The following is a 27,621-nucleotide window of genomic DNA, read 5'->3' on the forward strand; positions in this document are numbered from 1 at the left end:
ATTATGATGCCCCTGGTCCTCTAGCTTCTGGGCCTCTTCTTTATCATGCAGGCAGGCAAGGTCCCTATCATCACAAGGCTGTTACTCTCTGTCTCAAAACAGGCCCACACCACGGGTGACTGAGACTGCATTAACAGGAGGGACTTGAACACATCAATTAAGTTGTCTCTGGCTAAATTTCTCCCATTCTACAGTGAGATTTGTAAGGAGTTTTGACAACCCAGTTAATCTATTAGTTTTAGCAGAGAGAGACAGAACAAATAAATGGCTATTAAACTGATGTGAATGAAGATTAAAATTAGACTCACACCATTTGTGGGATGGGAAGGCCCTGGGAAAATACTAATCTAACCCGCATGTATTACAGACTGGGAACTGAAGCCCTGAAAAGCTAAGTGACTGCCAGTATTATTTTTGCTAAACCATACTGCTGTCCTTGTAGAGATCTAGAGCCAGGGTTAGGCCACCTTTTTTGGTAAATAAAGTTTTACTGGCGCACAGCTTTGCCCGTTCACTTACGTGTTGTCCGTGGCTGCTTTCATGCTACACAGCAGAGCTGAGTGGTGGTGACAGATGCTGTGTGACCTGCAGAGCCTAAAATATTTACTACCTAGCCATCTACAAAAAAAGTGCTGACTCCAGCTCTATATGATGATAAACAAAGTAGGTGAGTTGAAACTAAGGCTTGCCAGCAACCATATGAGTGAACTTGGAAGTGACTCTTTAGAGGCTTGCCAATAGGCACTTGAGAGAGCTTGGAAGCAGACTCTCTAGTTCCAGTCTGGCCTGCAGATGACCACAGCCGCAGTCAACAGGTTGACTACAATATCATGAGAAACTTTGAGCCAGAGGCATCCGTTAAGCTGTACCTGGGTTCCTGACCCACAGAAACAATGAGATAACAAATGAGGTAATTTGTTACACAGCATTAGATATAATACAATTGTGCCCCTTTAGCTGGGCTCACTCTTTCAAGGTAAGTGAAATTCTACCTTCCAGTTCAAAGACCCATTATGATCTGCTCTATGGAGCCTTTTACACCCTGGTCCCCAACTCCAAATGGTCCCAACCATATGGATGATATCAACCATCAAAGCACTGTGCCAAACTGCTCGCTCAGAGTCTATCCCACCACCATGTGGCCAGTTACGTAGATGTCTGGTGCTGTCTTAGTTTTATAAGCATGGAATCTGATTTAGTATCTGTTATTTATAATGGAATACTACTAATAAATACCTATTGAATGTTTACTATATGTCAAGCATTTTACTTGCATTATCTCATTTAACCCTCAGAACAACCTTCTGAGGTAGGTAGTAATTTTAAGCCCATTTAATGGGGGAGGAAGCAGAAGTCAAGGAACTTACCTTATATACTGTAGCTAGCAAGTGGTGCAGCCAAGATCTGACTGACCCTGAAGCTGCCATACGCTACTTCCTGGGACCCGAAGTCCCAGGATATGTGGCTCCTTGGTGCTGCCACTTTTAACTATGGACTCGGCAAAGTCACTTACACACAGGAAACTAATTTCCTTACCCACAAAGTGGCAATGATGATACTACTTTCCTATCTCCAATTTGATCAGTTTTAGTTGAAGAAAAAAAATTTCACCCATTTCTGGCTGTTCTATGTTGGAATATAAATTCCATAAAAAAAGCTACTTAGTGTTCAACCCAGTGCTAAGCACATAGTGGGTACTCAATAAATATTTGTTAACTGACGGGTCCTAAAAATCTGACCTCATACTATTAGAGTCAAGACACTATGGTCTGATTGAAGAAAGCAGAGTTCAAGGAATGGCTTCAAGGTTAATAAGAGATCTGACTCTAGCCAAGGCCCCAACTGTGGCCACACCAGAATGAACTCCCACGACGTTCCCAGAGATAGATGTTTATAACTTAAATTCTCAGACTTTATGGTGCTATAACATCAATGTTGTGTGTTTATCCTCTAAGAAAAGTATTATGTATATATTCTGGTCACACTGTAGCCAATAACTTTGGATTTAAATTGTATATTTCCTGGAGCAGTGATTTTTCGAAGGTTAAAAAAGAAATTGCTACTTCTGTATGAACCACCTATCTCATCTTGTTTCTTTAAATATCACTGAAAAAAAAAAAAAGAAAAACAACAAAAAAAAATCGCTCCCCTCTAAGCAACAATAAAATACTGAAAACTGAAAATTTTGTGTTTCCTTTTAGCATCATTTCTGATGAATTAGGTAAAATGGACATCCCTAGAAAATAGCCACAGGCTTGATATCATAACTAGGAAAAAATTCTGCCTAATAATTACCAGGAAAATGTGCATTGTGAGTCCCACCATTACTTGGCAATCTCTCAACTTTTCTAAGGGAACCCGGAACTCTGTGGATGTGATTCTTCAGTAGATGACTGTTCAAACCTGAGTCAAATAATAACTTTCCCAGTTATTATTTTCATCCCTTCTCTTAAGCATTGCTAATCCTATAAAAAACACTTTTCCAGAAAACATTAGAAGTTGTGCATCCATTCATTCATCTTTTTTCATTAACTAATATTAGATGTCTATCGGAGTAAGATGGGAAGGGCCGTTCTCAAAATTTTGTGCATTAAAGTTTGCTCAAAGAAAGTAAAAAAGGTTGGTCACAGAAAGTTTGCGAATTTATAAGCTAAAATCAACAGAACGGCCCACCTTCTGCAGTGTGGAATGTAATGTGGAAATATAGTGTTGTGGAAACAATCCAAAACCAATTAAAGTAGGTGTGAGTTACTGAGCATATAAAAAGATGCACGACAATCCACAGATCACAAGAGTATTTCTAGAGAGTGGTACAGGGTGGAAGTAAAACAAAACCAGAAATCGATAAGCATTAACCTACTTTTAATTCGTTCAACTAAGTAAATACGAGACTGGTTTAAATGCCCAATTTTTCAATCCTTAATGTTTTCTTAGCTTGATATACTAACTAAAGTGTATTAACTTACTGTTAATACACTTTAGTTAGTATATCAAAGTGTATTAACTTACTGTTCTTTGGTTGCGGGGGAGGGATCCTACTGCTTAAGCAAGAGATGGCTAGAAATGAATCCTATAATCTTCATTAGCGAAAAAAGGTATATGAATACTCAGCAACAGAATGCCTGGCATTTTAGGAGAAACTAGGGTAGTTTGACAGTATTCACTCTTGCCAGTGGACTAATGAAGAAAATTTGACATCAAAAGTTAACATGCATTTAAGCCTATTCCCCCACCCCACCAACAACAGGATAAAAAGCTATGGTCTTATTTCAACTATGTTCAAAATGGTGCCAATGTTTTGGGGGAAGGCATGAATTTTCACTTTGTGGTTCTGGTAGGTTAAAAGTTTGCAGACTAGTCATACCTCACAGGCAGTGATGTGCTGGCAAATGTTTAACAACTGGTTCTACAGAAAAGAAAAAGTTTATTATAAATAAAAAAAAGTGTAGTACAGTTTACAAATTAAAATAAATAATACTCCCTTTTTATTATAAATTCTATATAGACAAATTGATTTTCACAGAACATTTTAACCAAGTTTTGCCAAACTCTTCTATCCACAGTGAATCTGAGGTTGTAACTGACAAACAAGTATAGGTCCAACATGAACGTAGTTGATGTTTTCATTTATATTAACTAGTTAGATGAAAGTGAAACAATAAGCACATATGTTGTAATTTCGCATGAACAAATTTATTGCTGAATCAAATAATAGTTTTTGAATACTGGAAGAAATATTTCCTCAGGAATTTTTTTGTGTTATTCTCGTGTAATGGCTACAGACAGCAAACTTTTATGTTTACTTCGCTTTGGTTTTTTTTTTCATCATATTCTTAAGCACAGTCAAGCAACAAAACATTAAATCAAACCTGATTTATAGCATTAGGCACTTTCCATGGTGTAAATGCGCCTGTCATGGCTGATTGCAAGCTAGTGATTTTAAGTGGCTGAACACGAAGTTGAAAAGAGATGTATAGTTGCTCCCCACTATACAGTATTTCCACCACACAGACACAATAGATGTAAATAACATAGAAAACAGTAAAATATTTAGGAAGGGATGAGTTTTGAGTATTTATTAACTTTATTTTTAATATAATTTGTTTGCCTATACTTTAATAGACTCTAATTTTTAATAGCCCCTCATAAAATTTCTGAAGCTCCAAAATTCCCCAGCCAGTCCTGGCTGGATCCAGTACAAGGTTTCAGGGTTCTGAGCTTGAAGAGCAAAAGCATTTCTCAGACAATTTTCTCTCTGCCACACACTACTAACCTCCAATTAACAGTGACCCTTCCGCCCAACTTCCCCTTCTGGGTTAATCAATCTCGAGGGGGTGGGACATGTGGCATTAAGTTCTCAGTAGAGTATTAATATTTAGTGAGAAAGAAAAAAAAAATTACTTCAGCATAGTCATGTGACGTTGAGGCAGTACTCAGTTTCATCACCTGAGAACGGGGACAATGCTTTTTCTAGGGCTGTTATAAGGATTAAAGGTAATGCAGCAAAACTTCTAAAATAATGCCTAAGATATAGCAGATGTATTTTAGGAATAATTGTTTATCATAATGCAGCAAAATTCCTGAAATAATGACTAAAATACAGCAGATGATAACTGTTTATCATTAGGATAAACAGAATCACCATAAAAGATTCCTGTTCTGGACACATATGGGCCAGTCAGATGAGCTGCTTCCTCTCCAACAGAAAAGTAATTTTCAAATGCGACTGACTAAAGAGTGAGTTTGAGAACAAGTCTAGTCACAATCAGATTTTTTGAGTATATGGAAGATTATTACCTGTCTTCCAAGGATCACTATTTTTATCTCTTCTCAGGAAACAGAATGTGAGAGAGAGAGAGAGAGAGAGAGAGAGAGAGAGAGAGAGAGAGAGATGAATTTGGAGAATTTGTAATGGCAGAGTTATAAACAGTAAACATTTTATGTTGGAATCACAGTCTAGAATTTAGGAAGACTCATTTGCCACCTGTGAAATCAGCACAGACAACAGTCATTTGTGGAGCATGTTGCTTTTGATACTTTCAAAAATATGTTGCCCTACATTTATCCTTACTTTTGAGATTCCGGGCCTCTTTAAAATCCTTTCTTTACCACTTCTTCTTCTTCTTCTTTTTTTTTTTTTTTTTTTTAAGCAGACATTTAAAAAACAATGCAAAACAATACAAACACAAAAAATGCTTACGTTATTTTTTTAATATGTGAAATAGGGGTAATCATACCTATCTCACTGTATTAAATGAACAAAAGGATTCAGTCCATGGAACGTGTCCAGAACACTGCCTGGGGTACACACCTACTAGTAGCACATCACGTTCCCCTCTCCTTTCAAATCAGTTCAAAGTTAACTGGGATGGGAGGAGGGGATCATAGACAGAACATCTATGAAGAGGCCAGCTTCCTCCTGTCTTCTCAATGGTCAAGTAAACAGGCTGAATTGATTCCATTTTTCTCCCTCGAGAAGAAAGTATTTTCTTCTAAAAATAAAAAGAATGGCAGCCCACTTGTGGTAATTATTGACCAGACTGAATCTCAAGGAAGTCAGAGATTCTAAGACCTCATTTATCTTTTCATTTCATATACATTTATAAACCCTATTCTTTACTCTGGATTTCAGGGAATTCAAGGAGTTTCAAGCCATGGCCAATTTCAGCAAATACTAAGTGTTTCAAGCACAGAAGGTATATAATAGAGCCACCAGAAGTCAGCCTAGCCTTAAGTTATAAGATATTTATAACATCAGTAATATATGATCATATGGTTGGGGAGAAAATACAAAGAAAGAAATATATATTTGTCTTAAAGCTAGAAATATAAAAGAAAAGAATTAATGGCTGTAATCTAAAGTAACTAGATCATAATATATTTATATAGCATATTATGAGAGACAATTTGAAGTGTTTCTGGGAAAATCACAGAATTTAGCCTAGAAAACATTTGAAGGTATAAAGACTTTAGGTAACATTGTTAAATTTAGCATCATTCAGATTTTAAGACTTGAGTTCTAGTTGCTGTATCATCACATTTCATAAAACTCAAGCTACATTCTAAACTGAAAAAAAGCACAAAATATGACAAACCAAATGCTAGTTATTAGAAATAAAATCTCAAACCATGAACAACGAACCAGATTACCTAAATTGAATTTTTGCAATAATAAAATGTGCATGTGTGTGTGTGTATACACATTATACATGTGCAAACTTAAGCTACAACAAAGCAGGAAGTTTTTCTCTCCTGCTGGAGTTTACGTAATGTACAATAGGGCTACAACTCTTCATGAGAACAGTTCCTTAAATTGTAGTATTTTTATATTTGAATATGCCATGCTGTAGAGTTCTACATGAATTTGGAAGGAATGCAAAGTAAATTTACACACTCATCTCTGTAATTTAACCGCAAACCCTTCCTTCTCTGGCCTACAGTGGGCGGATTTCCTGCTTAGGAAAACACAGCAGAGAATCGATATGGGCTTCTTCCTCTCTCTGGGAAACTGCAGGAGGAACAGCACTTTTGGTTTGTTGTGTCTTTTCTGAAGCATTTTCTTACCTCGCCGGGCTTGTGATGTCATAAGACCTACACTGGAACTGTTCTTCTGGTTCTTCTTTCTTTCCCCGCAAGAAGTGCCCCAAAAGCTTGCATCCCAAGACTAAAATCCTAGCAGATTCTTAGAACTTTAAACAGTTGTGCAATGGTTAAAAACCAAACAGAGAACCCAGCCTTGGGCCTTGCTGGCTGGGGTGTGGCTGCAGGGGGTGGAGTGCTGAGGGCTATTGCTTAACAAAATCAAATACTCAGCACTAACTGTTGATGAGGTACAGCGATTACACATTAAATAGGAGGAGCTGTACACCTTTCCTCAATGAAGACGTGATGAAAATCCCTTTAGTCAGAGCTCCTCAGGGTCCAATGTTACAGTGCTTTTCAACCATTAGCATTCAAGCGCTATCTTGAGTAAAAACAAACAAACAAACAAACAAACAACCCACTGCTTAACTTCGGTCTCCTAAAGTTGACACCTGACATAATTAAAATCAGTGGGAAATGGAAAAACTCAATATAAAAAATTCTGAAATGAAGCCAAATATCACCATTTCTATCTGCATATTACGGGTCATATTTTATGACTATTCCCCGATGAAGCTTAATGTATGTTAAGAGCAAGGCTGTGAATTGACATTAAAAAAAAAAAAACAAAAACAGCTATACAAAATGTATACCATTTTCATCACTCACTGTAAATTGCACTGAATCATTTCATGAGAGCTAGGCAATTTTTTAATGTCATTAGTATTTTAGTCCATTGAGGCACTTTAGAATTTTGAAGCAAATACAGAATCCTAAGGCTCAAATATTTTGTAAGGTATAGCTGTAAATTTTAATAATTAAAAAGTATTTATTGTACACTCATATGTACCTAGCACTGTGCTAGCCATTGTGGAAAAACTAAAAAGTATATGACTCATACTCTCCAAAAATTTTAATAATCTAATTAAGAAACCAAATCCAACACATGAAGTAATGTGACAATAACTAAACATAAAACAACATGGTATTGGATTCTGGTGTGATGGTAGCTGTCAATCTTCAACTTAGCTCTGTGTGTATCTATTCTTGGGGCTAAGAATTTACAGGTTTCCTTTACTTTTATGTCTATAACTTACTTCACTTCATCATAAACAGCATGATATAAATGTTTAATTTATGAAATCCTAGGGGTAGTCAGAAATTTATACTAGTGACCAACTAGTATTTAGTCAGGGACGTCATACACAGAAGTGGTTACGAAATGCAACTTCAGCTATCCACTTATTAACATATGAATTAATGAATAGCACAAAATATTTTTGGGGGGGGGCATGAAATCAGCGGCTTATTAAGTAGGATAGTGTTAGAAATCCCACTACTTGTGGGATGGATTTGGGGTATGCAGATGGCTTTCCTGGCCTCATATAAGTAAAGAATAAGATTCTAGTATCTACACCCTTAGGTATGGTACACAAAGCTGGATTCCTAGTTCTATGATCTGCCATTGGATTATGTGATTTCTGGTGCCTGATGCTGTCTATAACAGTAACAGAAAACCTATCTATGGAATATTGTCAAGTCTGACTCAAGGATCTTTTCTGTAGGGTGGTGGTAGGAGAACCTTGAGGGATAGAGGATTGCAATTTCAAATTTACAAAACAGATTGATGTACTGCTTTGTGCCTACTTGCTAATAGATGTAGTTTAAAAACATATGTGTGGAATACTTGGTCTGAGACTTGCTTTCATTATATCGTGGCAGGGATGATGCTGAGAGTGGCTAATTCTCACCCACCTCAAGCTTTCCTGTGGCTACCATTATCTACCCTTGATCCAACTTAGCTTGATTTTTTAGATGCTGGGAAGACTTATTTTTAAGTACAACTGGCCCTTACTAACTGGTTGGGTGGCTGGCCATAAATCCTCTAGGTTCAATTTTATTCCCATTAAATTTGGATAACAAATCTTACCTCCTGGGATTTCTATAAAAATTAAATTATGTACATAGCCCAGGTAGCTACATGTTCATTGCTTGTTCCCCTCCCCTGGACTACTGTCCCGCTGTCATACTTTTCCTATCCTAGAAGAAACATACAAATGTTTGCAGCCTTGAAAAGTATAAACCCTATTGTCCAATTTTAGTTTCCTGGGACTGGACACATTTTGGACTTGTACATTTGGTGCCTACAGTTGTTCCATCTTAACTCCGGATGCTGTGAATCTTTAGAGAGGCTGGGATCCTTCGGCCCTTCCCTTCCCTTCCATTTTCTAGCATCCAGAGTCCTTTCTCACCCTCGCCCGCTTCTTGTACCCCCTTGAGCCCATTCACACTTCTTGGACTCTACATGGGCACTTACTGCTTTGGCTTTCCTCACTATCACTTCTGTCATTGCCTTAGATATACTTAGGAAGAGGGTATTTACTTAACCTTCATTTCATTAAAAAATTAAAAAAAAAAACACCTTTCTTCACTAAGCGGTAAAAGATGAGAAACTATTGCAGAATGACTAGTAGGTGTGATAGTCGACCTCTCAGCTGGCCAGCAGATACTCGCCTTCTGGTGTCACAAGCTTGTGTAGTGAGTGCTCTTCCAGCATTGAGCCAGGGCTGGCCTGTGTGGCCAACAGAATATGGCAGAAGTGATAAAGTGTGATTGTCAAAGGGAGGTAAGGAAAGGCATGGCAGTTTCTGTAATGGTCTCTCCACTTGCTCAATCTGGGAGAAGCCAACTGTCATGCTGTGAGTACACTTAAGAGTGGAGAGGTCCCATGGGGAGGAACAAACTTAGGCCACCTTGGAAGTACATCTGCCAGTCCAGTCAAACCTCTATGACTAAAGCCACAGCTGATATCTGACTGTAACCATATAAGAGACCACAGCCAGAAAGGCCTAAGTAGGCCACTGTCAAACTCTTGACCCATAGAAACTACCAGAGATGATGATTACTGTTGTTTTAAGCCACTGAGTTTTGGGGCAACTTGTGCAGCAATAGATAACTAATACATTAAGAATGCATTTACTATTCTCAAATGGCTTCATGATGGAGATGATCTAATGCAGGCAGTCTTTTAAGGAAGTCAACCCACTGTATACATTACTTGTTACTCTTTGCCACTTTCTCTTTTTGAAATATAAATGCTAATATAGCTGTGAGGGAAATACTATAGACTGTGCCTCCCAAAATTCATGTTGAAGCCTAATCCCCACTGTGACCATATTTGGAGGTGGAGCCTGTGAGAGGTAAGGAGGTTTAGATGAGGTCATTAATCCCACCATGACGGGATTAATGTCCTAATAAAAGGAAGCAAACCAAGTTTGCTCTCTATCCCCAAGAAAGGCCATGTGAGCACATAACCAGGAAGAGAGCCCTCGCCAAGAACCTGAATAAGCTGGAACCCTGATCTCAGACTTCCATTCTCCAAAGCCATGAGAAATAAATATTTGTGGTTTAAGCTACCCAGTCTAAGGTGATTTGTTATGGCAGCCCAAACTAAGGCATTTCATATATGTGTATATAACAGACAGGAATATGTTATTTCTGTTTACGTATGGAGGAAAACAAGTCTCTTCTTGGTCTTTGCTATATACCTAATGTTTGTGTCTCCCCAAATTCATATGTTGAAACCTAAACCCCAATGTTATGGTATTAGGAGGTGGGGCCTTTGGGGGGGTGATTGGGTCATAAGGTGGAGCCCTCATGAATGGGAGTAGTGCTCTTATAAAAGAGGCCCCAGAGAGCTCCCTTGACCCTTCCACCAAGTGAGAACAGAGAGAAAAGATGGACATCTTTGGACTAGGAAATGGGCACCCACCAGACACTGAATTTCCCTGTGTCTTGATCTTAGACTTCTCTGCCTCCAGAACTGAGCAATAAATGTGTGTTGTTTATAAGCCACCCGGTGTATGGCATTCTGTTATAGCAGCCTAAATGAATTAATACAGTTTTATAAGAAGACTGAGTGTCAAACTCCAATAACTGCAAAGAACGATCTCATGTCCTGTTAGGTACACAAGGCTAAAAGGTGTGTCAGTGAAGTCACTGTTAGTGACTGTTTTATTGCATAAATAATATATGGTCATTGCAGAAGATTTAGAACATGCAGCTGAAACAAAAATATAATGAATACACTTCAAAGATAGCCATCATTTGTGATTACATCTAGTCTTTTTTTCTACTTAAAATTATACCATGAATATTTTCCATATCACAATAAAGAAGCTCTATATGGCCTGCTACAGTGCCATGGACAAAGCAGATATGCAAGAAATGTTTGTTAAGCCAGAATGATCATTAAAATGATATGCTAAGAAGTGAGTTAAGAAAATTTTATGCTCACAGGTGCATTAGTTCTTTTTATTTTTTGACAAACAGTTTAAAAAATCTTATTTTGGAATCCTGTAATTCATCACTAATTAGAATAATTACATGTACTTGGACCTCTGTGTGGTAATATGTTGGTAAATATCACTTTTTATTTAAATGTGTATTGGTAGAATATCAGGTAAAGATGGTAGATTGAATATACTCATCAATTTTGGACTGTTCCTAAATCTTACTAAAACTAATTATATAAGTATATATATTTACATATGCACATACTTATACACACATCTATATCTTTCCAATAATAGAAGTGGGAGAGGAGACAATAACAGCATTTTGGAAGCTAGAAAGCAGGTGGATGGGGAACTACTCAGTGGACCTGAGAAAGTTGAACTAGAAGCTGGAGTTGAGAAAGAGAAGCACTGCCAATTTATATGCAGCGTCCTTAAAAGACTCCAGGCTTGGCAGCAGCAGGGAAACTGTGGCCAGAATGGCAGGAGGGTTTGAACTGTGTTTAAGAAGCACTGACACACCCCCTCCTTTCTGCTACTGCAAGCAGCCGGGTGACATCACCTCTTCTACCTCAGCAGAAGCCAGAAAGTTTATCCCGTGGTGAGGGCAAAACTTGAGGGTCTCTGAATTAGGAGATATACCAGCAATACTGGGGGTGGGATACTATATATGGATAGGAGGATTAAGTAAATATGCATGCAGCACACTGATTCCTCTAATCTACTTCTCGCCCTTCTCTCTCAAACAAATACTGGCAGCCAGGCCCTTACTCTCCAGGCCAGAGTTTGCAGGAGTTTTCCTAAGGGACCTGACCAACCCACGAGGAAAGCCTAAGAGATACTAACAGTAGAAGTTCCCTAAAAACTGGCTCCGCCAGGTCAGTACAGCAAAAGTCACCATCAATGAGTGTCTCTCCCCGCCCCACCCCTGCCCCCTTCCCACACACCTCCCTTGACAAGTTTGTGTTCAGAACTTCACTTTTTAGTCCCAAATAGCCAGGGAAAATCAAAAACAATCTGGAGAGATCTAGAACTATGGAGGAAAAAGAACATTTCAAAAATTATTATTAAAAACTCAAAGAGATAAGAGAAATACAAGGTATTAAGCAGCAAGAAAATGATTCTGTTAAAGAAAAAGGGCATTCAGAGAACAAAAAAGACCTCTTAGAAATTAAAAACATGACAGCTTAACTAAAAAGAAAATTCCCCCAAACTGGAGGATAGATTTTCTAGACTTAATGGGCCCACTGAGTATCTAGTACAATGGATTTTTAAAAAAACCCACATGGAGGAATATCATTGTGAAATCTCACAACACTAGGATAAAGATGATTTAACCAACTTCCAGAGAAGAAAATAGTTATACATAAAGGGCTGGGAATTAGAACAGTGGCATTCTTTTCAACAGCCATACTGTGAATACAGAGACAATGAAGCAATGTCTTCAAAATTCTGAAGAAAAAAAATTAGAAAGCAATTTTGAGTGAAAATGATTTCCAACATAGAACTCTTTATACAATCACTCATCAATCAAGTGGGGAGGTGGAATACAGACAGTTTTAGACAGGCAAGTATGTACTTAAATAATTTTTACCTCCATATACTTTTTCATAAAAAGCACCTGGAGGATGTGGTCCATGAAAATGAAGGACTCAAACAAGAAAAAGGAAGACAATGAGGTCTAGGAACTAGGAGCTCCAACACACACTAGAGAAGTGGAGGGACGCTTCCGAATGGTGATGACATGAGATCTCGTGCACCGGCAGAGAGGGTGACCAGTCTAGATGAGCAGGCCAGAAGCTTCTGAGAGAGACTTCTACAAAAGCACGAAGTTGACAAAACACCTGCTAGGAAACTGACAGAATCATGGAACATCTTGGGAGAATATTTAGACAACTGGCAAATATTTCAGTACTAGAGGAATGGTAAGTATATAAAGCATACCTACACATAAGAAAAACAAACAGAAAAAATAAACAAACAAGTAAAAAGAAAAAACTTCAGGAATAAGTTGTGCTGGTAAAAAAAAAATAGCTTAATAATATGCACCATTTCTGAATAGCATATATATAGTCATAATAATGTAAACCTTAAATATTTTTCTAATCAAAACAGACAATTATATTGTGAGGATGGGAACTGATTGTGCATAGTGTGAATGAGGAGAATAAAGTTCTAAGTCCTCATCTTCCATAGGGGAAAGTTGACATACAATGTCCCAAACTAAAATACTCTGGAGGTGGCAATGCTTACTGGCCATTAAGGTAAATGGAGGCAAAAATACAGAGTCAAAAGCGGTTTCTTTAGGGAAGAGGAAATGAGAAGCAGGGGAACTTGGACCTGTTCTTTTTCTTAAGAAAACTTATAGAACCAGCAGGTCCTTTAAATTGTATCCTACTATATAATTTTGATGAAAATTAAAAAAAATAACACCTATTTGATTTTGAGAAATAATATTTTGGATGGTCACTTTCCTTTTCTGAGATGCTCAGACTAAATAATTTCTAAGGTCCCATGACCTCTACATGTGTTTGTTTTTTGTATTACTTTGTACAAGTGTCTGTACTTGTGAACACAAACACATGGAGAGCTGATAATCAACAGAACTCCCCAGATTATTTTGATCTTTAAAAATTAATATGTAGGGAATATAGTCAATAATATTATAATAACTAGGTACAGTGCCCAGAGGGTATTCATCAGGAGAATCAATTCATAAATTATATAAATGTCTAACCACTATGCTGTGTACCTGAAACTAATATAAAATAATATTGTAAGTCAACTCTAATTGAAAAATAAAAATTAAAAAAAATTAACATATTAACCACATATCTACAGACACAATCTGATCCTACCGAATGAAGGAGAACAAGGTGGCACAATCGTCTACCGATTTGTAGAGAAACACCAGAGGCTGCATTTCTGTCTTCTTCTGGCCATGTGACAGGAGACCCAAGAAGAGACAAAAGTTCCCTGCTGTTTAGACTCTGGCCTGTGACGCATGGTGATGCTGACCTAAAAGTTAATATTTATCCACCTCAGTGAGTTAAGCTTGGCTGGAGAACTTGATGGGAGAAAGGAAGGAAAGCACTACAAACTCTGGTAGAAATTTGTGCTAAAGTCAACATTCACCTTGGTAGCATAGCCAAGTCACTTGCCTCCTCTCTAACACATGCCAAGGAAGAACATGGCCGGTCCTTTCACAATACCAACACTAAAATGGGGAGGGGCAGATATGGAGCTTTGAGTTAAAGAGAAAAATCCAAATTGTCCAGTTCGAACCTCCCATTACTTCCTAGCTTTGTGATTGTCGGTAAATCACAATTTCTCCATACCCTGAGTTCTTTGTCCTAAATGGAGGATAATACCTATTCCATGTTAGGAGAATATGTGTTAACACCTGTCAAGCACTGAAAACGGTGCCTGATATACCTTTTCTAAAAATAGATGCAAAGAACATAATTGATTTGCAGGAGCCTTGGATTCATATGGCTTGCGTCCCCCCCAGCCCACCCACCCTACCTCCCTTCCTCTCTCTCTCACCTTTTCCTCCACCCCCACCCCCACCCCACCCCGTCATCTCAGTTATGTAACCTGGTCTTCAGAATAATAGAAGATCTAAGAAGGGAGAATTTCCCATGACAAATTTGGTCAAGTCAATCTCAAAAAGTCAAGGAACATATTGTTCACTGACCATAGCATGCTGTTTGGTAAAATCTCAAGTTACATTCATTTGCACTTACATTTTGAATCTGACACTAAAACTCTCTTTTGGTTGCCAGATGTACTTGGCACTTGGATGTATTTTAGCAAACTCTGTGCTAATGCCAAGTCAAGGAGTCCAACGACTGATTTAGGAACACCCTTTCATTCTTTTTTGTTTATTGTTATCTCAAATTTTCAACAAGATATGGCACAGAGAAAGGGCTTGTTGAATTAAATGTTTGTTGAATTAAAAATGGAAACATACATTAGGTATGCTTCTCGTAGTCAAAGTTAAGTAGCCATACATCACAGTGACCTATAATTCTCTTATTTAAGAATGTAGTCATATTTTTCTCATTTTTGTGTATACTAAAACCTTTATAGGTCAAACTACTATATTAAGTGGAATGTTACCATATTATAGTATGCATAATTTACATTTAAAAAATATTAATAAAGACTGTCATTCTAGAGAAGTGGTACTCTGCAGTGGTGAGTTATTTTGCCTAAAAACTTCCAAAGAATATCAACCCCTTATCAGTTATATGCTTTGCAAATATCTTTTCCCATTCCATAGGCTGCCTTTTCACTTTGTTTATTGTTTCCTTTGCTATGCCGAAGCTTTCTACCTTGATGTAGTCCCACTTTGTCTATTTTTGCTTTTGTTCCTTGTGCTTTTGGTGTCCTATGTAAGAAATCACTGCCAAGATCAATGCCATGGTTTTACGCTGTTTTCTTCTTGGAGTTTTACAGTTTCAGGTCTTATGTTTACATCTTTAGTCCACTGTGAGTTGATTTTTGTGTGTGGTGTAAGATGAGGGTCCAATTTCATTCTTTTGCATGTGGATACCCAGTTTTCCCAACACCATTTGTTGAAGAGACTTTCCTTTCCCTATTGTGTATTCTTGGCACCCTTATTGAAGATCAACTGACCTTATAGTATAGACTGAATGTGTCTCCCTAAAATTCATATGTTGAAACCTAATCCACAGTGATGGTATTTGGAGGTGGGGGACTTTGGGAGGTGATCAGATCATGCGGGCAAAGTCCTAATGAATGCGATTAGTGCCCTTATAAAAGAGATCCCAGAAGGCTCCCTCGCCATTTATACCATGTGAGGTCACAGCAGTTCTTTATGCACCAGAAAGTGGGATCTCATCAGATGCCAAATGTCTTAACACCCTGATCTTAGACTTTTGGACCTCTAGAAGTGTGAGAAATAAATTTCTGTTGTTTATAAACCACCCAGACTATGTATTCTGTTATAGCAGTCTGGATGGACTAAGACACCATATATGAATGAGTTTATTTCTGGGCTCTCTATTCTGTTACATTTGTCAATATGTCTGTTTATATCAGCACCATTCTGTTTTAATTATTGTAGCCTTGTAATATATTTTGAAATCAGAAAGTATGATACCTCCAACTTTGTTTTTCTTCCTCAAGATTGCTTTAATTGAGTCGTTTGTGGCTCCATATGAATTTTAGGATATTTTCTTTTTTTGTGTGAAAAACGCCACTGGGATTTTTATAGGTATTGCACAGAATCTATAGATCGCTTTGGGTAATATGGACATTTTAACAATATTAAGTCTTCCAGTCCATGAACATGAGATATTTTTACATTTATTTCTGTTTTTATTTCTTTCATCGATATTTTGTAGTTTTCGGTGTACAAGTCTTTCACCTCCTCAGTTCAATTTATTTCTCAGTATTTTATCCCTTTTGATGCTACTCTACTGAAATTGTTTTCTTAATTTCCTTTTTGAATAGTTGTTAGCATATAGAAATGCAGCTGATTTCTGTATGTTGATTTTGTATCCTGCAACTTTATTGAATTTATTTATGTTCTAAATTTGTGTGTGTGTATGTGTGTGTGTGTAATCTTTAAGCTTTTCTACATATAAGATTCTGTGGATTTTTATGACTATTTCATAAATGGTGCTAGACAACAGGTTATTAAAAAAAACTTAGATCCTGAATTACATTAAATGAGAACAAAAAGGGAAATACAATTTAAAGGGAAATACAATTTAATATTTATCTAATTTAGGAATAAGAAAAGCTTTTTCAGTTATTCACGATCTGGAAGAAACATAAAGTAGAAGGTTAATAGAATATATAAGAAGTCTTCTTATTTTTTCACCTTAGAAGACACCATCAATAAAAATGCAAAGTCCAAATGTAACAATATTTGTGACACAGATAAGCGGTTACTATCCTTAGTTTTAAAAGAGTTCATAATTCATTAGGATATTTATTAAAGACACCAATAAAAAATAACAACACGATCAACCAATTAGAAAAGATTACAACAGACAAGGAACATGAAAAATTACTCAACTAAGAAGTAAATGCAAATAACAGGATAATGCTTTTGCCTAATAAATTCATCTTTTTGTTTTTATGAACAGCCAGTAACAAAATTCCTTTAAAATAGCAATAACTTTTGCTCTAAATATTCTTGGTCTTGAAATTTAAACAAAGAATGTAATTAGAGAATGAGAGAGGTATAAACAAAGATGTTTTAAAAAGGGCATTTCACTTAGTTATTTTTAAGACTGTAGATTTCTATAAACAACTTTAGTGTTCAAAAATAGATATATCTTTAAATTATGACATATCCATAAATTGAAAAAAAGGAAAATAACACTGAAGCAAAAAAAAAAAAAAAAAAAAAAAAAAAAAAGGGTATGAGACCAGGGGATAACAAACAGGCTATGTATATAAAATGTAATATTAATTTTAGCATAAACAAATCACCACGTATGTAATCAAAGGGAACATACTCAAATGAAAACCAAAGTCATCTTGGGGTGGGCACTAGGTGAGCTTATTTATGACTTTTGTCCAAATTGGGCCAGATTTTTTTTAACCATGAAATATATTTATTGGCAATCTTTCCATGGTGGACCTGCTACGTAAAGACAGCACATATCATAAAATGCTGGATGAGAATATTCTTCTAAAGCACCTTTTGGAAAGAATAAACATAATTTTTAAAATCATGTCTATTCTACAGATTCAGCGAATATCTTGGAATACCAGGAGAGTTTTGTTAAATTATCCCTCCACATTTGTCTTTTTATTTATTTATTATTATTATATCTGGGCTAAGTTACTTGACATACAGAAAATCATAATTTTATTTTTTGTTGAAAACTATGCTCTTATTTAAAAATTAAAGGACCATATTACTTTTTCTTTCTCTTTGAATATATTTTTTTCTGATATTAATATCAGCCCTTGATTTCTCTCTGTTGCATTGTTTATCTTATCTTTGCCTCTCTTTTGATTGTTTATTTTCTATGTCACATTATTCTGGGTGAACAGTAACTGACTTTATTTCTTTGCTGACCTAATCTTCTGTCTCTACTTCTTAATAGAGAGGTTTAAACCTTTTATATTAATGCTATGTGCTAAATCTCTTCTGTTGTCTTATTTTATCACTTTCTTAATACCACTGGTTGCTCCCTTTAGTTTCAGCCTTTTGCTTTCAATTTTTGCTTTATTTTTAATTTTCTCTAGCATGTTGCAAAGTATGTTGTGTTTTAAAAATTCTCCTTGTGAAAGAAAATATTCCCTTTTTACTCTCCTCTTTAAAAAGCATATTTACATAAAGTGATACTCAAATAAAGTTTCCACGCAAGGATGACAAGTGTCAAGTGGAAGCATCTTAGACGAATGGGATGGATGGTCACTCTGTCTCTGGGTGACAGGAATAAGGAGGTGAGACTTGGGGGTGGGGAGAAGATTTCACTTTGGTGTATTTTGTAGCTAAGGTGCTTCATGAACATTTAAAGGGATGTGTTCAGTTGGCAAATTGTATATATTGGCCAGAAACTTAGGAGAGCACTTTGGTCTTGATTTAAAGATTTAGTCATCAACAATAAAGCTAATAAATAGGACAATGAGATTGAATAAGAAAATAGGCACAATAAGTATGTAGTGTTAAAGAAAGAAAAGATTGAATTCTGAAGAACACTGCTTAATGTTAAAAAAAAAAAAATTACAAAAGAGATGCAGCCAGAGAAGCAGGAAAAAAATAAGTAAAGAGAGATGATTCCATTCCTTGCCATGTCTTTTCACAAAACTTTCAGGATCAAGTGATTTCTGGCCAAGAAACAAAGCAGAATTATCTCATTCTGCCATGGATTTGGATAAAAACTGGTAATAAAAATCAGGTATAACTCCAAAAGGAAATACTGGAGAAGAACCAAGCTGGGTCTATAAGGAATCACAAATGAGATGGCGCCATATTTATACTTTATCAAGGTCATTAGCATCTTTCTTTATCAAGCTGAAAACATACCACTATCTGGATAGTTGGACAAGTCTTATTGGGAAGATGATTTTTCTCTTGGTTTCAATGCTTCTGTACTAGTAGGTAATAAATATGACACCTTTTATTTGACAAAAACAAAAAATAATAATAATAAAGTAAGTGTGGTAATGGAAGCAGATAAAGTGTTCTAGGGAATAAGGACTGGCCAATCAGTGTTAAATGACGCTCAAGGGTCAAGTAAGAAAAGGACTGTAGATGCCTCTTTGATTTAGCATCAAGAAGTTAATTTGCAGTTTTGGTGAAGTGGTGTCTAGAAAGCTAGATTGCTATGTGTTAACCAGCAGTAGGAGGTGAGGAAGTGAGAATGCTAAGCATACATAACTCTTAGAAAACTGGCTGTGAACGGAACGTGAGAGTTAGTGAGAAAGGAGATAGGACTAAAGGGAGGTTTGCTTAAATTGGGAGAGTTTTTAAGATGTTAGGATATGTTGATAGGAGACAGAGGAAAGGGGATCATCACTTGAGTAAGGTCTGTTGGCAGGCAGGTGGAACAGTTGAAAGATTAGTGAGCCTTAGCTAGGAGATGAGTGAGGAATAAGGTGGACCTGTGCTCAGTATCTTCATTTTATGTCTTCCTGTTCTGCAGAGACTAGAGAGCAAAAAAAGATTTCCCAGACTCTCTTGCAGTGAGGTTCTCATACAGACTTAGATTCAGACAATCTTACGCAAGATGAGAAAGGTGGCAGGAAGTGAGGCAGAGGTTGTATTCTGGCTACTTCTGCTTTTTCTGCCGGCAAGCCCCATGGAGACACACAGGATTTTTCTTTTGTCGTGTTCCAGAGTCCAGGTGCTTTGTGGGTATCAGGAAGCAGAATGTGGAGCATCTGCTTTGCCGACACAGAACCATTAGGCAGGCATGACTCTAGGGCCATCCTGCAGAGGCTCACCAGCTAATTCCAGCTAATGTAGTGTTTCTGAAATTAAAAGTTCCAAGGATCGATTCCAACTCCCCTCTTTTTGGGTTGTGTAAGCAGCAGTGTCCTGGGAGAAGCAGTTCTGTGGTGTTTTTGGTGTTATCGAGTCTGCTATTCCTGCCTTTCCAGGGATGCCTTCAAGTCTTGTATTAAGTTTCATTTTGCTTGAAATAGCTAATGTAATTTCTGTTTTCTGCACGTGAACTCTGACAGAGAGGGACATCTATTCTTGTATCAGAAAGGAAGGGAGAATGGATGGGTGTAGGTATAGATAAATTAGTTTTTTTGGTGATGACAATCTCCTCAAGCCTAGAAAATTTTAAGCTGGGGGTGCAGAACCCCAAAGGGTTCCCGGATAGAATTCAGAGCCTAAGTGACAGCCCCACTGACCCAGATATGGTGGTGGTGACACTGGTGGTGACTTACTTCATTTAGCATAATACTCTCTCGGTTCATCCATGTTGTCACAAATGGTGAGATGTATTATTTTTTATGGTTGAGGTAATATTCTATTGTATATATTTAGCACCTCTTCTTTATCCATTTATCCACTGATGGGCACTTAGGTTGCTTCCAATCTTGGCTATTGTAAATAACACTACAATGAACATAGGGGAGCATGTATCTATTTGAATTAGTGTTTTGAATTTCTTTGAATAAATACCCAGACGTGGAATTGCTGCATCATAAGCTAGTTCTATTTTTAATTTTTTGAGAAACTGCCATACTGTTTCCCATATGGTTCTTGCCCTACTTTAATACTTTAATAAATGGACCTGAAAACGTCACACATATTGTCTCCAGTCCAGTAATAACAACTATCAATCTCCACCTGTGTCACTACCACCATATCTGGGTCACTGGGGCTGTCCCTGGCACTGCACTAATTACTTTACACATGTTATCCTCACATAGAGAAATTAACAGCTTTCTTTGTTTCTAACAAAAATCTCTAGGCTGAGTCATATCTTCAGAACTTCCAGACAGCCAGAAACTAGAACAAACAGATGTCCAAGAGGAAGATATCTGTGACGGTGGGTATTTTTAGCAGAATGTATTATTCAAATAGGTTATGAAGGTATGGGGCAGTGTGTGTGTTGTGTGTATGTTTGGGGGGTAATGAGCTGAAGTAGGAGAAGGAAAATATACTTTAGAAAGAAGATACACACTACAAGCCATAAAAAAGAAGAGTAACTTTAATCCAGTTTCTATAGAGGGAGGAACCTTCTTCCTGTTCTCTTTTCTTAAGCTCATATCCAATGCCTTATGATACTGTCACCTGGCAAAGGGGTGTGACAAAGCTGCAGCATTTGGCACCTCCAGCTCTTTTGTGGCTTTCTTTTCTCGATAAACCTCTGACAAAGGTCAAGTGTTTGAAAGGTTGGGTTTTTCCTTGTTCAGTCTAAGTGTTTCTTGCTCAGAATGATTAAATGTCTCTGAGTGTCAATAAATAAGTGGTTTCAATGAAGCTTTTTTAGAATATATTTCTCTAAAGGCTGCTGGATGGCGTGCCTGGAACTGGTTTTGGTTTTGTGTGAAACTAGTAAACAAACAATGTAATTACCAGGCCTAGTCCCCATGGCTCCTGATACCTGCAGAGACACACACGTTACAAGAAAACAGGCAAAAAAGATCTTCGCCTAAAATCAGGAGTCAGAGGCTCTGAATTTTAACTTTGAGAAAATGCCAAAGTGCTAAAGTGGCAGAAACCGGATCTGAACTACAGAGATCTCAGGAGCACTGGGGCAGCTGTGACAGCACTGCAAAGAATATATGATTTATATAAACATCTGCTAGGGAAAAAGAGACCATAAGCCAGCCTGAACAAAGGCCTATCGGTCTCAAATTAACTTATTCTGAAGTATGGATAGAGGCTGTAGTTCAAACCTGATTCATAAAACAGTGCCTAATACTACAGAAGACTGTACCAGAACGAATTAGCTATAGTAGCCCTACATGGAACAAATTCAGGGAGATCTGGTCAGTTCATTCTTTTTTATAAACCTCCAACCCCCTCTTCCCCAATCCCTTGCTGTTATTAGGGAGAAAATAGTTTTTTTTATAAAGCCAGGTCCAACAGTCCTTTCTTGGGGAGGAGCTAATTGATGTACAAGCCAGCATCTCCTGCCTGTCATACTGGAAAATCATTCAGTTGATGGTACCCAGGTTCCAGAGAGCAGCAGACGGATTTTGAGAGTTAATAGAATTGAAGAGAAAAAGAAGTCCTGGTTTCCTCCTTAATATAAATTGTATACAATCAGCAAATAAGCAGGCAGTTTTTATTGGTTTGTGATTCATTCGAGACTTAATTCCAGTAAAAGACGATGTGATGACATTTAAAAGCTTGGCTGAAACTAGAAACATAGAAAAACTGAAGATATCTTTGGTGAAGATATAAAATATAAAATCACATGCAAAATAATAAAATATTCACTCCTTGGGTGGGTTTTAAGAGTTGCTGACTCAATATGCCCATACTTTTTTGATCATCTGACTACTTTACCAGTCTGACAGTATAGGATAAGTGACAGTCTTATATGCACAGTTTTTTTGTTTTGTTTCAAAGATAGAATGATCTATCAACATAATCTTCTCAGCCATTCTTCTAGGATAGGAAACAGAAAAGTCGAATGCATGCTTTCTGAGCAGAGCATGAAGGATTTGAACTTTAATTCTCATTTTTCTCGAAAACTGCTTCCACCCAGTATCTCCCCCACAAACGCACATAGAAGAGACCTGGCCACGTGGATACTGGACCAGGGACTGCGGTCACAGCATAGTGGAACAGACTAGTGTTCAACTGAGCTTAGGCGCTCTGCTGTTTCAAGGTGAAATGCTGGTCTCATGCAGTTAAAAGAAAAATCCAGATATATGCTCCCTCCTCCACTAACAACTCCATCTTTGGTATCTGGGTATGGGGATGATCAGAGGAATATATTTGCTGCATTCTTCTTATCCTTCACTGGTATTTTATAGAGTTACTAATGACAAATGTGAGTAACAAAAATCTGTCCACAATATTGAGACTTTGCCATGGAAAGTGCTGACGATGGAGACATTTGAGGATGACTCTTCATAACACAAGACCATCAGACCTTGGATGTGGTATAAGGTGTGGATGCTCAATTGGTGTCACTAGCTCTAGAAGAGAAGTTTATATTTCTGGAGTTGTTTTAGGCTGAATTGTGTCCCCCCATCCTCCCCCAATTTGTATGAAGTTGTAATTCTCAGTACCTCAGAATGTGACTGTATTTGGAGAGAGGCCCTTTAAAGAGGTAATTAAGGTAAAATGAGGGCTTTAGGGGGGCCCTGATCCAATCTGACCAGTGTCCTTATTAGAGAGGAGATTAGGACACACAAATAACGCTCAGCCCAAGGAATGACCACGTGAAGAGTCACCAAGAGGTGGCCATGTGCAGGCCAAAGAGAGGCCCTAGGAGAAACCGATCCTGCTGACATCTTGGTCTTGAACTCCTAGTCTCTAGAACTGTGAGAAAATACATTTCAGTTGCTTACGCCAGCCAGTCTGTGGTATTTTATTATGGCGGCTTTAGCAGTGCGATACTGGGTTTTAAAAAAAGTGAAGAATATTTGGAATTGTTCAAAGTAAAAACCCCACTTAGGCTAACTCAGAGTTGTCCTATGTATGTTCCCAGGAAGTTACTAGCTGTTACCAAGAAAAGAAAAGGGGAATTCTGAGCTCAAATGATTTGGGGAAATGCTGGATTAGATAGGTTTCTTGTTATAGAACTCAGAGGCTTCAATGTGCTACTGTACATATCATTAGCATGAGTCATATGGTCTGGGTTGTCATCCTTGATACCTTTCTTTCCCTCAATTTTCATTTCCAATCTACCACCTGATGACTTTATCTTATAAATATTTTTTGAACTAGTTTCCTTCTATCTGAACCCTCGCCGAAACCTGGACTATACCAACATTGCCTGACAATCATTTTCCAAATATTTCTTGGATTAGTTCACTTTTCTCTACTGAGCTGCCATTGACACCTGGACCAAACAAGCTGCAAACCACCCCTGATGGGTCTGCCCACACCCAGTGGGTGCTCTGCACTCAGTTCTCCATAACACAGCTGGAGGAATCTTTTACAGGCACGGGTTGGGTTATGCCAGCTCCTTGATTTTAAAGACATTTCAGTAGCTTCTCATTGCTCCTAAGATGAGAAGACAAAATTCCTAACCATTTCCTCAAATTTACCTTGAGTCGTCCTCCTCTCTGGGTTCCGTGTTCACAGGTCCTCTTTTAATCACACATGGCTTTGCTCCTGTCCACCAAATGGCCTCTGCTCATGCTGCACCCTATTCCTGGTTAACTCCCCCCGTTTTTCCCAGAGATGCCTTCCTTTACTTCCCTTATTGGGCCAAATCCCTCTACTATTGATTCGCACTGCACTTGTCACTACAAATGAAATACTACATTTGTGTGATTTGGTTAATACCTGAATCTCCTTCTTCTAGACTGAAAACAGAGTTTGTGGAACATCTTTTATGAAATACCCAGTTAATTTATTAATTAAGATTTGGAGAGGGCATATCTGAAACACAATGTGAAGAATTCTTATGAAGAAAGAAAATGAGCAGGGTTAGAGAAAGGTTACAACAGTTATTTGCTGTGATTTAGCATACTTTGAAATAAATAACTTATTTGAGAAATTGAATAAAGAAAGGCTATGATATTGGGTCTCAGTTCTGGAGATGTATGTGGATGTTTAACTTTTTTAACTTCTGATTTTGAAAATTTTAAAAACTTTCAATGACTTGAAAGATGCATAGTATAATGAGCAGCCACATTTTTAATATTTGATTTTTGCTCCCCGAAAGCTGGTCTCTTCTACTTTCCTGTGGATAGTAATTCTGATCATGCCTTCAGAGAGATATAAGACTACATATAGATAATTAGATCACGAATGCCCATACTTCAGGAAGTCTAGACATACTAACTGGAAAATAATTAATCAAGAAATATCTGGAGCTCAGCCTTAAATAAGGTACTGTGGGGGATAAAAAGATGTTTATGAGACATAGTTTAAAAAATTTATAACCATTTGAGAAAATAATATTTTCATATGAAAGAATAACCAGCAATAAAAATAACAGATAAGGGTTGATTGAGGGGAAGGCAGAAAGTGCTGAGAGAATTAAGAGGATGAGATTGTTTCTAGTTATACTTCTTCACAGGAATGGATTCCCTATGGAAGGTAGCATGTCTCATTTTCAACTCACTTCAGTGTACTAAGAGACCAATTCCTGAAAATAACTTTATAAGATAAATTATAAATAAGTATTTTTATTGTAAACCAACAGAAGTGTATCAGGTCTGGTTCCTCATTGAAGCAACGTTTACAATTTTTTCAGCTCTTTCCTGAAAGGACAATTGGAGGCTAGTGTATGTATTTGTTCCTTTAAATGCCAGCCATACTTTGGTGGATTTAAGCCAAATAATCAATCCATCTTTTTCTCCTTAACAAAGATTAGGCGACTGTCTTCACTTGATATAGTCAGTCAGCCCCACACTAAGACCAGCTCTGTGGATAGTGAACCAGCTCCTCAGGCTGCAGATCCAAGGCAGCAATTCCCTCAACCCATTATGTCCGGAGGTCCCCATTTAGGCTTAGAGAAACTGATAAAAATATCGGAAGAAAAATATCGTGTAAATGGTGGGTTGGGTTGGAGGAGCCCATTAATGGCAGTGCAGAGCCAGTGGGCGTGTTACGAAATTAATACGAACTGTGATCGCCTTTGGGCAATTCCTAACCTACACTAGACTGGAAATCTGCCTATAGAAAGATAAGATTGTCAGGTCCAAGTGATCATTTTACAGATCATTTTACAGATACATTTTACATGTGTACTTGGCGTGAGAACCTGGGTCTCTAAAACTTAAGTTCTCGATCAGATTTTCCCACCTGTGAAGGAGTCAGGAAGGGACATTGCTCTCAGAGTCACGGGATTACTTGTGTTCCTTAATTTATGTTTTGAACTCATACTTTTCTGTTTTTCTCAATGTGTATATATATTAATTCAACAATGAGGAAAAAACAATAAAACTATTAAAGATCCGTTGAAGCTTATTGATTTTAAACATGGGAAAACTATTGCTGGTGGCAGGGAAGATTGTCAAAAGCTACTGCAAGTCAAAGCCCGTGGATTTGGGGACATATCTGTGACAGGGTAATTAACAGACCTCTATTGTCTACAGATCTCTTACCTACAAACTTTCAATCTTAAAAGGTTACCTAAGTTTCTTAGAAGTCTATCACTTTATTTTTTAACAGTTTTATTGATATAATTCACATACCTTGCCATTCGCCCATTTAAAATTTACAATTTGACAATATTTAGTATATTCACAACGCTGTGCAACCCTCACCATGATCGATTTCAGAACATTTTCATCACCCTCAAAAGAAATCCTGATCCCCCATCCTCCTCAGCCCTGGGCAATCACCAACTTACTTTCTGTCTCTGTATTTGTCTATTCTGAATCTTTCATACAAATGGAACTGTACAATAGACTGCCTTTTCTGTATGGCTTCTTTCACTTAGCATGATATTTTCAAGGTTCATCCATGCTGCAGCGTGTATCAGTACTTTGTTCCCTTCTATGGCTATATAACTGTCTACTGTATGCACGTATCACATTTTACTTGCCCGTTCACCAGTCAATGGACATTTGGGTTGTTTCTACTTTTCGGCTACTATGAATAATGCTGCTTTAACATTTGTGAACACATTTTTGTGTGAACATGTTTTCATTTTTCTTGGAGCAGAATTTTTCTAGGACTGGAATTGCTGAGTAATATAGTAATTTTGTTTAACTCTTTAGGAAACTGTCAGACTATTTTCCAAAATGGATGTCCCATTTTCTCTACATCCTTCCCAACACTTGTTACTGCCTATCTCTTTAATTAAAGCCATTCTCATGGGTGGCTGTCATAAAATGGTACGTTTTTAGGAACTATTTTCTGCTTACAGAAGTCCTACAAGTTAACATATGAAATTTCTTTACATGCATGATTTGATTCCTAACTTCTAGGCCAACGACAATCCTATCTATATGTCAACACAATTATTATCCCAATTTTACAAGGTAATGGAGGCTTGCAGAGGTTAAGAAGCTCTAGAGCTGGGATTTGAACCTACAGTGTTATCTGATTTCAGTGGCTACTTATGTGTATATGTAAACACATGAGGGTCAATTTGGGTGATTAAGTAGTTGAACTTTATGAAATTAAAGCATATGGTAATGATGAGTAAGATGCTGAAGGAATAAGGTTTTGGTTTATAGCTATAGGCGACATGCTGTCTGTTGCCAGATTAAGGAAGAGAGAAGTGATTTCTGTGACCAGAGAGCAATTTAAAGGAAGACCTGAGACTAAGCAGTCCCCTAGCACTTTGGGTAAATTACTGTCTTTATCATCCTACCTGGAATAGGAGAACATTGATTGTCTTAGGGTTATGGTGATGAATAGCATTGAAATATGTGCTATTTATCTTTACCTTTTGGTCTGTGCACTTGAGAGAATGAGGCCAGTTTCTCTTGAATTACTATATTCTCTGAATGTGGCCAGAGGAGTTATTTCAGTTTTGTGATTATTTTCCACCTTATATAAAATAGTTTCTTTCTCTTTCTTTCTCTTTCTTTCCTTCCTTCCTTCCTTTTCTTCTTTCTCTTTTCCTTCCTTCCTTCCTTTTCTTCTTTCTCTTTTCCTTCCTTCCTTCCTTTTCTTCTTTCTCTTTTCCTTCCTTCCTTCCTT

The 27,621-nt window shown here is 37.4% G+C and overlaps 1 protein-coding gene across 6 annotated transcripts in view; it reads right to left on the reverse strand.

Moving 5' to 3' along the window:
- PGCKA1 (PDCD10 and GCKIII kinases associated 1) overlaps window positions 1-27,621 on the reverse strand; it is a 69,055-nt gene that overhangs the window by 24,259 nt on the left and 17,175 nt on the right. The window contains exon 1 of one of the 6 annotated variants that reach the window (XM_039848830.1): window positions 13,736-13,758. The exons of the other annotated variants lie outside the window; for them this stretch is intronic. The gene's annotated coding sequence lies outside the window, so the exon portion shown is untranslated. Of the gene's footprint in view, window positions 1-13,735; window positions 13,759-27,621 lie in introns of those variants that run through there. 6 annotated transcript variants of the gene reach the window in all.

This window comes from Pteropus medius, unplaced genomic scaffold, assembly GCF_902729225.1.
Source record: "Pteropus medius unplaced genomic scaffold, Ma_sr-lr_union100, whole genome shotgun sequence".
Taxonomy (NCBI): Eukaryota; Metazoa; Chordata; class Mammalia; order Chiroptera; family Pteropodidae; genus Pteropus; species Pteropus medius.